Genomic DNA, 14308 nt, shown 5'->3' with positions numbered 1-14308 from the left:
GTTCATGGCTTACACCACTGCTCATTTTACTCAGTATTTTTCCACAACAGAAAGATCTTGTAAGACTGCCAGGTGTTTCTTCTCTGTGTTTGGTTATATCATCACTTTACAGGGCTTTCCTTCTGCCTCCATCCTTTCAGTATCATATACATGGCAAATGAATGATGCCAGCAGTGAATAGATGTTGAAAGCACTTTCTCTTCATTTCAGTGATACCAAGGTTGGTCTTTGGAAGAGCATTTAGTTTAGGGAAAGCTTCTAAATAAAGCAAAACCACACAGGCTCTTTATGTGAATTTTAACGGAAAGCATCAAACCAAAAAAATCAGCAAATGAACACACAAATCAAGCTGACAGCACTCAGTAGGCCGGAGAGCTGACAAAAGGCTTCCACGGTTAGCCCGCACCGGCTAAAACAGCAACCACAGCCATGTGTGTTTTTAGACTAAACACTGGTGCTTTCAGTCTTGTTTTATTTCTTTTAAAGCTGTGTCAGGCAGATTTACATGGTGATTTGAAAATGTCAGTCCATGATGCCTTGCAGCATACCTTTAATAATGACTGCATTATTACCTATAGCAGTCTTGATATATTGTGGCATATTCAAAATCTAGTAACTTGCTTCAACTGGGAAAACATGAAGTTGCCAGCCCTTCCCTCACATGAAACAATAAAACAGGAGGGCTTTCAAGACTTCTGATTTCAATTAAAAAAAAAATATTTCAAGAGCTTTGCTCCATATTGTCCCTTGTGAAAGTGAATCCAGATGCAGCACTGGATCAGTGTAAGATCCATTCGGCACCATTTCAGACAATCAAATTCTTTCCCACCCTCAGAGTGCCACCAAAAGAAAGTCCAATACGTATGTAAACAGAAGTGAAATCCTGAGATTAGCAAGGCATTAACAAAACTTACATTGGCATTAAAGAGTCCAGCATCTCATCTATGATACTTACAATATCAATGGAACCACTTGGATCCAGAGTTCAAGAGTTCCAGCCAATTTCTACACAGAAATCTCCCTGGATAACTGGCTGATAAATAAAACTGTTCCAGTAGATGAGGAAAGGAATTTGAGAAAGTGACTGGTAGTAATCAGCAATTAAATGACTCTTCCTGAGGCCTAAATCCTCATCACCTTCCCTGCTGCTTGCTCACAGAGGGAGACTTCAGCACAACAGTCTAAAATTTGATCTAATCCTAACCCCACCAGCCTTTTATTTTTTAAAGTCCCTTTGCCATTTTAAGTCCTTTTGTGTTGCAATGTGGCAGACAGGTCTTATGAAACCAAGAGGAGACAGATGACAACCACATCATCATGTTTCAACTGCTCTTCTAAAGCATGGCCACATGTCTGTGTGGACACCAAAATCTGATTTGTGAGGACAACCTTATGCTGACAAAGGACTTGATCATTTTTTAATTCCTGGATGTGGGAAGAAGAAGTATCACGTCAACCACCCTGAAGTGATATAAAAGTACTGATAACCTTTCTTGCACAAACACCAAGAATTCCATATTGTCTGGGACGTAAGCTTTGCCATTAACGGTTACCAAGTGTAGCATGTGTGAAATTGGTTACAGATACCCCAAACACTGTCAATAACATTGTCATGACAGAGGACTTGATAAAAACAACATTTACTGAAAGCAATATTAAAAAAAACAAACAAAACCGTTTCAAAGCTTCACATCTCTTCACAAGTACAGCAGCGAGGATAAAATGAGTAGCTAGTGACTAGGAATTCTCACAGCGAAACTCAAAAGCTAATAGAACACAGGAGGATGGGGAACAGGGAAGGACAACAGTAATGCTGATAGACTGATGATGCAGACACTGCAGGAATTAATTCAGCTAAGAAACTGAATGGTTAGTAACAATCAAAATATTTATGCACTAATGCAAGAATCTTGGGCAACAGAATGAAAAATGAAAGTGGACATTACAGAAGTACCGGAAACATGGACTTGGTAAGAGCCAATTCCATGTCCCCTTCAGTCCTACAATAACTGATTTTCAAATCTTTTGGGACATAGAGATGGTGAATTCCACCTCCAACTTTCAACAGCTCAGGGCAGACCCCAGAAGAACTACAGATCACTTTCACCAACTTTTAAATTACAGAAGCCATAATTTGTATTAAAAGTACATAAATAAATAAATTGGAATAAATTATTTTTTATTAAATGACAGTTAATACTACATGCACAAATGATGATGTGTACAGACAGACTGAAGGGAAGAAATAATTCTACTACTAATAAAGCAGATCACTCAAGTTAGACATAATGGGGCTGAAATTATCAGCAACTATTGGAGGTCTGTCAAAAATCTGGTTTTGAGTAGTGAGAGTAGCCTGAGTGGAACAGAAACACTTTCACCTCAACGGTTAAACAACAAGTTAACTGGACAAACCACATTTGTAGACATCAAGACATTCATCCACAATACGACTTTTTTCCATTTTAAATTAATGCTGCAGTCTGTGTAGTGTAACGCAGGCATCGCTTCAAGAAAATAATTATTTTTCAAGATAGATTTACTGGTAGAAGCAAATTCTTAAAATTCAGAATCCCAAAGTACTGTTTTGTTTTTGCTTTTGTTTTGTGTGTTTTGGGTTTTTTTACATAAAGATTTATGCATAAATGAGGTGTCTAAAGGGCAAAGGTCAGAATTATCAATGCGCTGTTCCAAACACACAGTCCTTATTTTTTCATCTAACACCTCGTTAATTATCTCCATAGGGACAAGAAAACAAGTAAAGAGGAAAGTACATTTTGTGACCAATTGAATAATTAAGGGGGTGCTCTTCCAAGACTAGAGGAACCGCCAAATACACATAGCTTTAAGCTTTGTTCAATTTTATGGAAGAACAAGTTTGAGCTTCACTGGGTAAAGCGATTTTGCTGAGGTCCATTTTTCACTTGACAGAACCTCAAATAAGAAATGAGCTTGGCACGTTTATGTTCACAGGCGAGATCTTTCAAGGCAGTAGAGGGCTGAAAAATCCCAAATATATTGTTTTCCTCATCCACAGTCTCAGGAAAATAGACTTATTTCTCCCAGTAGCTTGCCTCACATCATGTCCAATGCCGGATACTTGCAAGGAATGTAGAAAGCTCTCATACTCCATGAAGCCAATTGGGCAACAGTACAGCTAAGGGAGTCACATATTTTACAAACTAAGTGAAGGCAATTTAGTAGGATGGACAACACCCCTTGTGTCCCCTTGCTAGTGTAATTTCCAGATGTTACTATTAACTCAAAATGCTTTTGTACTTCTTAGGAAGTTTAACAGTAACTGCCACAAAAATAAGTTTCAACATTTCTTTAGTTAACTTCAAAAGTCATCGGTCCCTCAATTGTTAATAAAGAAAAGAACATCAACTACTCCCTAGTTCTTTGGAGAGATGAAAAGTAGGCCAGTATGAGATGTTGTTTGGCTGGTTTCCCCAGAATAAGGCTCTGGACCTGAAGAGCACTAAACATTACAGGAGACTGAAAGGGTATGTCTCAGCCTTATTTCTAAGTGCTCCTCTCCCACAGCAAACGCAAACCCATCTGCTCTGGGGTTGATGGCCACTTCCAAGCTTCTCTCTGTTTTCTACTGCAGAAGCACTAGTGTCAAGGTAATCCCACAGTCACAGGTATGAGCATAAATGACAAGTCTTCACCACAGCGCTTCCAGCATAAGTCCATCTCGGGGGTCTGAGCAGCCGCTGAAGTACACCCAAAACTGCACAGCAGTGATGGCCTCATGCTGCCTGTCCCCAGCAGCACTATGCCACCAAGGGAGAGTTGTGACTAGCCTTCCCTCCTTGCTGGCCCTTACTGACCCCCATTCCTCCTGCCACTTTAGCAATAGCTGCAGAACACAGGCACTGGAGGTCAGCCACTCTTCCCGGCCTGTCATGGGCTTTCCAGTGCATCTCAAGTCACTCCAGAGTGATAGACCTTCAGAGATCTACCTGAGGAGACAGAGCCTGCCACACGTCATATCTCTAAAGGTGTGTACAGCAGTGGCTTTCAAGGACATAGAAACCATTGAGAATGGTGACAACTATGCTGACATTTAGCAAATTCTGAAATAGAGGTATATACCCAGAACAAATAAAGCTGGACTCCTTACTACTCAACTAACACTTGCCATGGGAGTCTGTACTTTTAAGCCAACTTGGCTTTAGGCTCATCAGCTACAGCAGTCAGTTATCTACAAGCAGTTTATTATCCACCACTAGATGTGTATGGCATCACTAAATCCTTGTTTTAACAGTGTTCCTAGATAGATCAGCTATATTTACGTAAGCGCAATTTTAGCCTTCTCTCCTAATTAGTCTGGGGTTTATTAGAAAATGGAAACCATGCTTAAATATCAGTTCTGTTACTATTCTTTCTCTATACTTTCACATGCCTTAAAACAAATCATCAATTAGGTGGGGCAAGTGTAACTAAACCACTAATAGAATCCTCCAGATTTTCAGTTCTAAGCACCTAAATGCAGATGCCTGAACATGACATCAGTTATGATTTACAATTCCTAAATTACCTACAGTTTCAAGTTTGCCAGTATTTTCAGAAGGCTTTGACAAATGGAACTGGTAGCTTAGATGTCCCAGTGTGGATCGATACCTTTTTTGTCCTTCAGAGCTTTGTTTTTAAATGCCCAGCCACTCCAACCCATTACTTCCTTCTTTGTGTACTCTACCATTCAGTTTCCCCTTTTCATTGTTAAATCAGTATCAACAAAAAAGTAACAACCATCTCTAGCCAAGGTCTACAATACTCTTGTTGCCCTCACAAATATTAAAGCAGATTTCAGATCTGATCAAGTAATAGGTGAAATTTTAACTTCCAGAATTCAGCTTCACAGGATTCACCACCTATATTAAACTCCCAATTTAATACTCAAATTTAATCCTCAAATCTCCTTCTTAATCTTGACTAAATATGCATAACGGTCATATTTTACTACCTTACTTTTCACCTTTACCATTAAGTTAACAAGCACTAAGTACTAGGCCAAATCCCAGCCAGAGGATCTCCAGCCCTAAAATAGCCTAGCAATCACTGAACACAGTAATTCATTGTGACTATAAAGGGACCTGAAATTGGCAAATTTGGTTGAATCATCTCCTGCATGCTTTAAACTTCTCACAGAAACGAATCGACTTGTTTGTCATAAAATAACATGCCCAAAGGATTTCAGGTGGCTTGTGCATGTCCTCATTTAACTCTAAGACATATGTTTCCAGACACTGAGTACTTCATCATGTTCTTGGCACACCATCCCAGAAAGAGGGAGGTCATTGTTCTTCTTTGGTACATTATTCACAGGACTGATTATTTCTCTGATGATTTCTGAAAGGCTTCTGCAGCTGAGAACACGCTAACAATCATTTTGGGTGGTAAGCAAATAAATAGGGATGGAAAACATGATGATGTACGAGTATGTACATATGTAATTCACCACGTCTCTTGTGTAAAGAGTCATCCTTTGCGAGACTGAATGACCAGGCTTTCACAATTATGCTTGGAAAAAAGCAGTAGGCAAGCCACCCAGTTTTACTGTATTCCCATATTCCACCTCAAGCCTTATACTTAAGACACTTTGTGAGCACACCAGCATGTACTGTATCTTTGGTTTAAATCCTCTGGCATGTGATATTTTGCTCCTTTACTTCTACTCCACCCTCGTGAGGCCCCATCTGGCGTACTGTGTCCAGCTCTGGGGCCCTCAACACAAGAGGGACATGGAGCTGTTGGACTGAGTCCAGAGAAGGGCCATGAAGATGCTCTGTAGGCTGGACCACCTCTTCTATGAAGACAGGCTGAGAGAGCTGGGCTTGCTCAATCTGGAGAAAAGGCTCTGGGGAGACCTTACAGCGGCTTCCAGTATCTAAAGGGGGCCTAGAAGAAAGCTAGAGAAAGACTTCTTACAAGGGCAAGAAGTGATAGAACAAGGTAGAATGGACTTAAGCTTAAAGAGGGGAGATTTATACTGGATGTAATGAGGAACTTTACTGTGAGAGTGACAGTGGCACAGGTTGCCCAGGGAAGTTGTGGATGCCTCATCCCTGGAAGTGTACAAGATCAGGCAAGGCAGGGCTTTGAGCAGCTTGATCTAGTGGAAGGTGTCCTTGCCCATGGCAGAGGAGTTGAAACTAAATGATCTTCCAACCCAAACCATTCCATGATTCATCACATTCTGCTACTTTCTTCAAGTGTGATCCCCCCTTTTTTTGACTAGACGGCTCCTTTCTTAACTTAAAGAAATTCTGAAACCCTTTCTGTCATCTCCTAAGACACAAAGTATAATACTTAGAGATAACACCTACAACTGTCCAGTGCCCCAGCAAAGTGCAGGTGCCATGCATTTCCACTGTGTGCCAAGTAGACACCAGATTTAGCATCTCCCAGCCCATACGCACTAATTCTCGTGCTGATGTAAAATATTGTCATTATGGCTGGTACATCCTATGAAACAAAGGTATCACAGTGCACATGTACAGCCAGTTGTACCTTATTTCCAACCAGACTGCTTCCACAGATATATATATAACAGCAATTGCAGTAAATTTCCTTTTCTTGCACTTAAAGAGTAAGTGTTTAATTTTTCACCCAGGTTCAAAGAGGCTTAAGGCTCCTGTGTTTTTAACCGTCTCTGGGTCATCACAAATGAACAGTCTACAAGTACAGTTCAGGCTTTTTTTTGAAGGGGAAACAAACAAAAACCAACCAACCTCTCTCCCCCCACCCCCTTCAAATTCAAAACTTCAAAGTATTTCTTTCCAAGACTGAGAAGATGCAATAGCACTCAGCATCAGAAAAAAAAAAAAAAAAAAAAGAGTAAGCCTACCAAAAAATTTTAGCAGAGAACAGAAGATGGCAACACAATTACTTCTTTTCAGGAAGTTGCACCAGCAGTCAAAAACTAACAAACAGTATCTCTGATACTTCACTTTTTTATATATTTATATAAACCCCCAGCTTATTTCTATATAGCAGTGTTAGTCACCTGCACCTACTACTGACTAAAGGGTATTCAAAACCAGGAAGAAGCCTTCTGACCTTTCCTGGGCAATTTGGTTTGTTTGTAAAAGTTGTTTGTTTAGAAGCATTAGAAACACTGAGTCACTGCAGACTCCAGCCAATGAAGAAGTACTGTTACTTACACCACCTCTCAAAACAATACTAGTTACCAATATATATGCAAGTAAATACTATTTAATTTTTTAAGCTTTTAACCCATAGTCATTTCCTCTTAAAGATATGCAGTATAAAAAATTAATAATGTACATTTACATTAAGCCCATTTGAAAGCTTCACAAATATTTATTTGTGCATTAATGTTTAAGCCCCACTATTGTGAACATCATGTAAATTGTCTAGAGAAAGACCACATTAATATAGGCTTTTCACAATCTATATTTAAAAAGCCTTAATACTTTTATAAAGACAAAAAGACTTCATACTGAAGTTAATATAAGTTTTGTAGTATTACATTAGCAAAGAATATATATAATGAAATTATTTATTTGCAAAACTTCTGCAAGAGCAATACACTTCTGTTTTCTTTTAAAATTTTGAGAATTATCTTCAACTAATCACAACCAGACATGGAAAGAGACCTGGCCACAAGTTCATATTTAAGCGTTTGGGTTGACTATCTAGGAAAAAACCTGACATTAAGCAAAAAAGAAAAAAGAAAGAAAGAAAGACTTTGTCCCAAAAGTCTGGACACATAGAAAGACTATTGTCACCTCATTCCCTTCTTAAAAGTGACAGCAAGGTTAGCCAAATAGTCCTGCATCTATGTGCCAACTACAGTTTAATCAAAGATAACATACTACCGGCATATTTCTCTGTTTCACATCACTGTACAGGGTTCTGTGTTTCACTTTCTAACCGTTTTACAGCAGTGAAGTACAAAGTAAGTGAGGTATGAGACACAAATATGACATTCTTTATAGTTTCATTATGGTTTTACCCATTATTCATCTTACAACACAAGAGACTATTTAGCATGCGGCACGTTAATCACTGAACAAGAGACAGATGACACGAAAGTACCTGTACTGAAACTCTGTAAACTAAATTAACCTAGGAAATGCTATTTCTGCAAGAATATTAAGTCACAGAATAATAATAAAGAAAAAAAACAAAACACCCCAAGAAAAAAAACAAAACCAAACCAACAGAAAACCACCACACCAAAACTAAAAAATTCAGCCAGAGTTTAGGGTAATACATAGTACTTGGTGCTTCAGAACCAACTGAAGTCTTTCTTTAAACTTATGCTAAGTGTAAATAGTCCCAGTATTACACTTCTTTTTTTTAAGGTAAATTCCCATCATGTATAATGCAGTGGTCATCATACAAATAACAAAAAAAAAACAACAACTAAAAAAAAACAAAACCAACCAGACACCAACCCCAAACCCCACAAATCAGCCCACACCACCCCTAACAAATCTGAACAACACTTGATTTCCTAAATAAGAACAGCGAAACGCTATTTACAGGCACCTGCAGGCAATACCTTCCTAACATATTGAGGGAGAAATTTTGCCTCCAGACAAATTTCTTGCAATAGAGGAAGTACAAGATACCCCCCAAAACTTCTGAGTAATTTCAGTTTTGGATTAAACCATCTAAATTAAAACAGCTAATAAAATAGATTTAATTTTGCTATGAGTGCACTTCACATTACCCATTTCAGTCTCCTTCTCTAAATCAGGCATGTTTCGATCAAGCAAGACCACTTTCAAACTCATTCCCAATAGCCGTAGCTGTTGTTGCAGTGGGAGAACCCAGCAGGGCTGCATGTTCCACACCATTACCATTCTTTTCATCTCTACAATTAAGATGAAGATTTGGTATTTCAAGGTACTTTTTTCAGATAGGATGTGTAAATGACACTGATGTTTTACCACTTTTTTTTCTCTCTTCTCAGTAAGATGGATTTCAGAAAAAAAGCACTCAAAAGGTCAATTTGATACTCTGCCATTAAAGACACACCAGCGCACAAGTAACAGGTAGACGCAAAGTAGTGTTTCCCCCAAGTCATAAAAGAACACTATCTACTGAAAGGCAATTTAAGGGAAGGAAGAAAGGAAAGGTAAGAGACAAAGGAAAGAAACTGGTAAGATGTTTAAAAAATAAAAATTGACTCAATCAGCTGAGCAGCTACAAGACTGATAGAGCTGGGTAAGAACACACTACTTAGTGCTGCCTTTAGCACTTCAGACTTTTATTCTTCCTCATGAAATACCCTGCATTGCTCCACAAGTTAAGAGTCCCTTCACTTTTAAACTCATTGTATTAGATGATCACATTCTGGGTCTGGATCCTGCACAGGATCTCTTTTTCAGTCCTCAAGCTCTTGCCCAGATAACACAAATGAAGTTAACATCAGTAAACTTAAGTAATTGCTCATAAGTTGTCCTCTCATTTTTATACATTTCCAGTGTTTGAGCTAAAGTCCAACAAGAAGAATTAAAATTTATTATTGCTAGCATGATATTTCAACATTAGGGACACAGCAGTTTCCAGTTTCAACTCTTTTCAACTTCAGAAACAATAGCACTCACTAAGAACACATTTCATGAGTGCCTGTAGGCACTAGCAAACCTTTTGCCACTTTCAACTTGCTGTTTTGCAGCAAAGTCCTCTGTTTTTAGCATTTAATTCAACTTTTTCCATGTTTCTTTCATTTGAAATAGTCTTAATAGTGGATCTGTGACCTAAATCCCTCTAAAATTCCAGACTAAATGCGTCTGCCAAGTTGAACATGAATCAGCCATATGCCCTTGCAGCAATGGGAGCAAACCAAGGTGACATCTGCACAAATGCAGCCAGAAGGCAGAGGGAAGCGGTTAGAACCCGCTAGTAATTGTGAGACGGCATCTGGAAAATGAAGTTTTGGGCTCCACAGTACAAGACACACTAGAACGAATCTAGAGAAGGGTCAGTATAATAGTTTAGAGATCTAGAAAAAGTGATGCAAAAGTAATGGCTGCAGGAGATGGGTAAAAGGAGGAAAGGGAGCTACTTACTGTCTTTAAGGACATAAGGAGCGATTACAGAGAAGACTGAATCAGACTTTAGAGATGCACAGTGAAAGGACAAGAATCAATGGTCACACACTGCAGTGAGTGAAAAAAAAAAATCAAGCTGTACATAAAGGAAAACATTTTCCTCCACAGAAGCAGTTTAGACTGGTGCAGGGGACCCAGACAGGTTGTGGAATTGCATCCTTGGACATATTCAAAATTCAGCTGAACTAGGTCCAACATATCTAACTCTTCAGCTGTCCTTGGTTTGAACAGGGGTTGGACTAGATGAATACCTCCAGAGATCCCTTCTAACCCCAAATTATTCTCCGATTAATCAATATTTGTTGATACCACTTGTTCTGTGCTAAGCAGCAGACAGTCCTCAAAAAGGGAAAATTTCCTGCCAGGCCTTCTCAGTCAATTTTGTATTACAGATACACTGTGATACACTTGATAAGAAAGGATGCATAGCTGTGCTCTCAAAATGAGCCTTCTGCCACTACCTTATCCTCTTTGTTACCAACAAGCCTCTTCCACAGTTACGTCCACACTAACAACCATTTCCAAGCCCAGTAAGCACTCCATTCATGTTCATTTCCACCGTACATATTTCTTTCAACTACACATGCTACACTGAAAAAGAAGGGATGGAGGATAAATTGTAAAATATAAGCCGGACACACCACACTTCAGAAAGTTTTAGTTATCCTAAGGTATGTTTTTCTTCTCTTTTGAGCAATTGTTTTGTGCTCTCAGGGATGTTCTTCTGTGTATCAGCATTGAAGAAATTAACTGGCACTTTCCTGAATTCAGCATCCAACTGGAGAGAAGAATAATGATTAGTGCACAGATGGTGATGCTTCTAAGCAACATTACACACAAATGCAGTGTCACTTACTAATGAAAAACAAACGTCTGCTCCTGAACATCTCTCCATCTCAGCTATTTTGTCACATCTCCTGAAAAACAAGGAGCTTTGTTGGCAGGAGTAGCAGTATCCTTCATCTTTTCTGTTACATCTAATGAGCTACAGAGATGACTTGAAAAGTTTAGCTGCTTAAGACAAACAGTAGGCTACATGCTCTTTGCACGTCTGAAGCTTGGAGCAACATCTCTGTCCTAAACTGGCAAAACCTGATGACTATAAGCAGATAAAGATCTATTTAGTTAGCTGAATACTCTGACCATACCTAACAGTGTCAAAACCCTGAGCTTCATCCTGGTGTAACACTGCAAGGTGAAACCACCCTAATACCAATTTCTTTCTACAGTTCCCAATATGGTAATGACTGTTCAGAAAGACCATCTTCATCAAGAGTTGTCCGGAAAGCCTAACCCCACTATACTCAAAGAACGTTCCCCTTGGAATGCAAAGGCCTACACAGAAGCCCCCCAAACAGGAATGTATCCAAACATTCAGAAACTCTTCAAACTCCTCAAAAATATTTAGCACTCGGAGAAGCAAAAAGCCTTCCTGCCTCTGGGGTTGAGTGATGCAACAAAACATCTGCTGTATTAACCATCACTGAGATTGGGAACATTTACTTCAAGTCAAGACTACATTTTTAGTTGCACTACAGGGAGAAATCAGGAACTCAGTATTGCAACAGGCTGGAAAAAAACAAATCCACTTGGCTAGATGGTCCCACACTGCAGGGCTTCTGTTACTTTTGATGAGACAAAGAACAGACTAACAACTCAGGAACTGCCTGCTCAGGATCCAGGCTGCACAGGGGAAAGAGCTCAAGTCTGAGACAGGCAGGGTCCCATCTCCTTGGAAAATGTCTCGAGAACACCAACGAGCCCTTGCAGCAGTGCTGTGAGACCCACCGTCAGGAATTAGGGCCTCCTCAGGCTAAGCCAGGCCTGTCCCAGTTGAGTTGGTACAGGCAGCTTCCTGCTTCATGAGGATGCCTGGAGGGAGGTTTTGGCTACTGCCTCACTCATTCTGCAGCCTGCTTTCTCAAAGGGTTTGCAGACCACGTAAACAGGCAACAGAGAAATGTACACTAAACAACACAAGAACCAGTCTACAATATGATCTGCTCTCTGCATAACAGGGCCATAGTCCCAAGCCCAGCTTGGGACACCTCACACTAGACCATGTTGCCCAAGGCCCTGTCCAACCTGGCCTTGAACACTGCCAGGGATGGAGCATTTACCACTTCTTTGGGCAACCCATTCCAGTGCCTCACCACCCTCACAGTAAAGAACTTCCTCCTTATATCCAATCTAAACTTCCCCTGTTTAAGTTTTAACCCATTACCCCTTGTCCTTTCACTACAGTCTCTGATGAAGAGTCCTTCTCCAGCATCCCTATAGGTCCCCTTCAGATACTGTAAGGCTGCTATGAGGTCTCCACGCAGCCTTCTCTTCCCCAGGCTGAACAGCCCCAACTTTCTCAGCCTATCTTCATACGGGAGGTGCTCCATTCCCCTGATCATCCTCATGGCCCTTCTCTGGACTTGTTCCAACAGTTCCATGTCCTTTTTATGTTGAGGACACCAGAAGTGCACACAGTACTCCAAGTGAGGTCTCACGAGAGCAGAGGGGCAGGACCACCTCCTTCGACCTGCTGGTCATGCTCCTTTTGATGCAGCTCAGGATACATTTGGTTTCTGGGCTGCAAAGGTATTCTTCTAACTCAAAATGGTATTAATATCTCCAAGCTAAAATTTCTGGATCTTCCCTTTTCTACCTGAAAAAATTTTAGAGTTCGATTCAACCCTTGCAAACCAGCCTATCTAAAAAAGTTACAGTACTCCTCTTTACTTCACAAAGCTTGAAGTTCTGCTAATTTTATGGTAAGCTTGACTTTTAAAACTGTATTTGTACATCTCAAATATAAAGAAACCAGAGGGCTTTAATTCTTTTAATAAGGGCTCATGTAACAGCAGATTGCACTTTGTTTCTGTTATTATGCCAGTGTTTTGACTTTCATCAGTCTCCATGCCAGTAAAATGACACAATAAAAGAATTCAGACTCTATCAAGGTTTACCATACTCTTTTGAAACAGAAGAGCAAGGGTGATTCTAAAGCCACAAAAGAACATTTGTAGCAAAGTTTTTACCACTGCCAAATACTATGCTAATAGCAAAGCTTTCCACAGGAGATTCATGGGCTGCCATGTTGAGAAGATGATTAAGATATGCATCAGACCTATGAAGAACGGAACAGGAAGTAGAGGAATGGAAAAAACAGCAACCTTTCCAGTGTAAGTCAGGCTGCTGCCTCAGAGCGGAACTCCTTACAGTCATTCACTTTAAGAGCTGAGCAGTAGAATCTCACTTTAATTTAGCACAATGCTATAAATCTCACCAAAAAGCTATTCCACTGATCTCCTAAACTGCCTTCCAAAGAGCTTTTCAGAAGGAGACATAATTCTTTAAATAAAATACATTTATTTAAATGCCAGGATTTTTATTATGCCAAAATAATTTACACCTATACATTTACACTTACACAAAGGCATAGCTGACCAGAACTTGGCAAATATTTATCTTCCCCACATATTTATCACCATTCACTTGGATATACAAAACAGAAAGAAAACTGCCTCAGAGACAAAATGGTGCTAACGTAGTTTTTAAAAGTGTTGTTTGCTGTTTGTTTGTTGATTTTATAAAGTGTGTGGGTATATAGATATGGAGTATTTTAATTCCTCTTTATTTAAATGGACATCTAGCAAAAGACAGCTCCACCTGTTTACATGCAAAAACACACTCTTTTGGGAAATGTATCTAGCTGAAAGGGTTAAGGCAAAACTTAGCAGTAACTACTATGTTACTGACATGGTTTCAGTGCGTTTATATCATCCTGTAAAGAAGGGGCTCAATATCAGCACATTCACAGTAAGAAATACCAAACAAATACTACCCAAAAGTCAATACTGGCAGCATTACTAAACTCCACAGGAAATTACATCTTCAAAACCCATATACTCAGTTATGTATTTATGGATGGAACAGATTAAACAGTAAGCAAACCGGATGTAGCATGCATAAAGCCTTTATGCTGGCTGGAATTCTGCACAGTGCTCTGCCTGCCTTCTGCAGGACTGACCTCAGAAAATCAAATATGCTACACTGCTAAATAGCTCAGGTTTTGTTCTGTAAGGAAAGGGCAAAGTAGCTCTGTAGTTTTGTGTTCTAGTCGGTTTTATGGACTGTCATTTGGCGCTTTGTGTCCTTCTGTGATGTGGTTTCCCAAGACTTGCAATTCTTATTTAAAAAAGAAACAGGATTTTAGAATA

General features: G+C 39.6%; 1 protein-coding gene across 1 annotated transcript in view; it reads right to left on the bottom strand.

The window, feature by feature from the left end:
• Positions 1–14308, bottom strand: part of SCFD2 (sec1 family domain containing 2) — a 192054-nt gene that overhangs the window by 139689 nt on the left and 38057 nt on the right. The window lies entirely within an intron of this gene.

This window comes from Pezoporus occidentalis, unplaced genomic scaffold (genome assembly GCF_034315485.1).
Source record: "Pezoporus occidentalis ecotype Australia unplaced genomic scaffold, CSIRO_AGI_Poc_V1 ctg1, whole genome shotgun sequence".
Classification (NCBI taxonomy): domain Eukaryota; kingdom Metazoa; phylum Chordata; class Aves; order Psittaciformes; family Psittacidae; genus Pezoporus; species Pezoporus occidentalis.
Note: the sequence above shows the minus strand (reverse complement) of the source record. Positions and strands in the feature narration are given on the sequence as shown.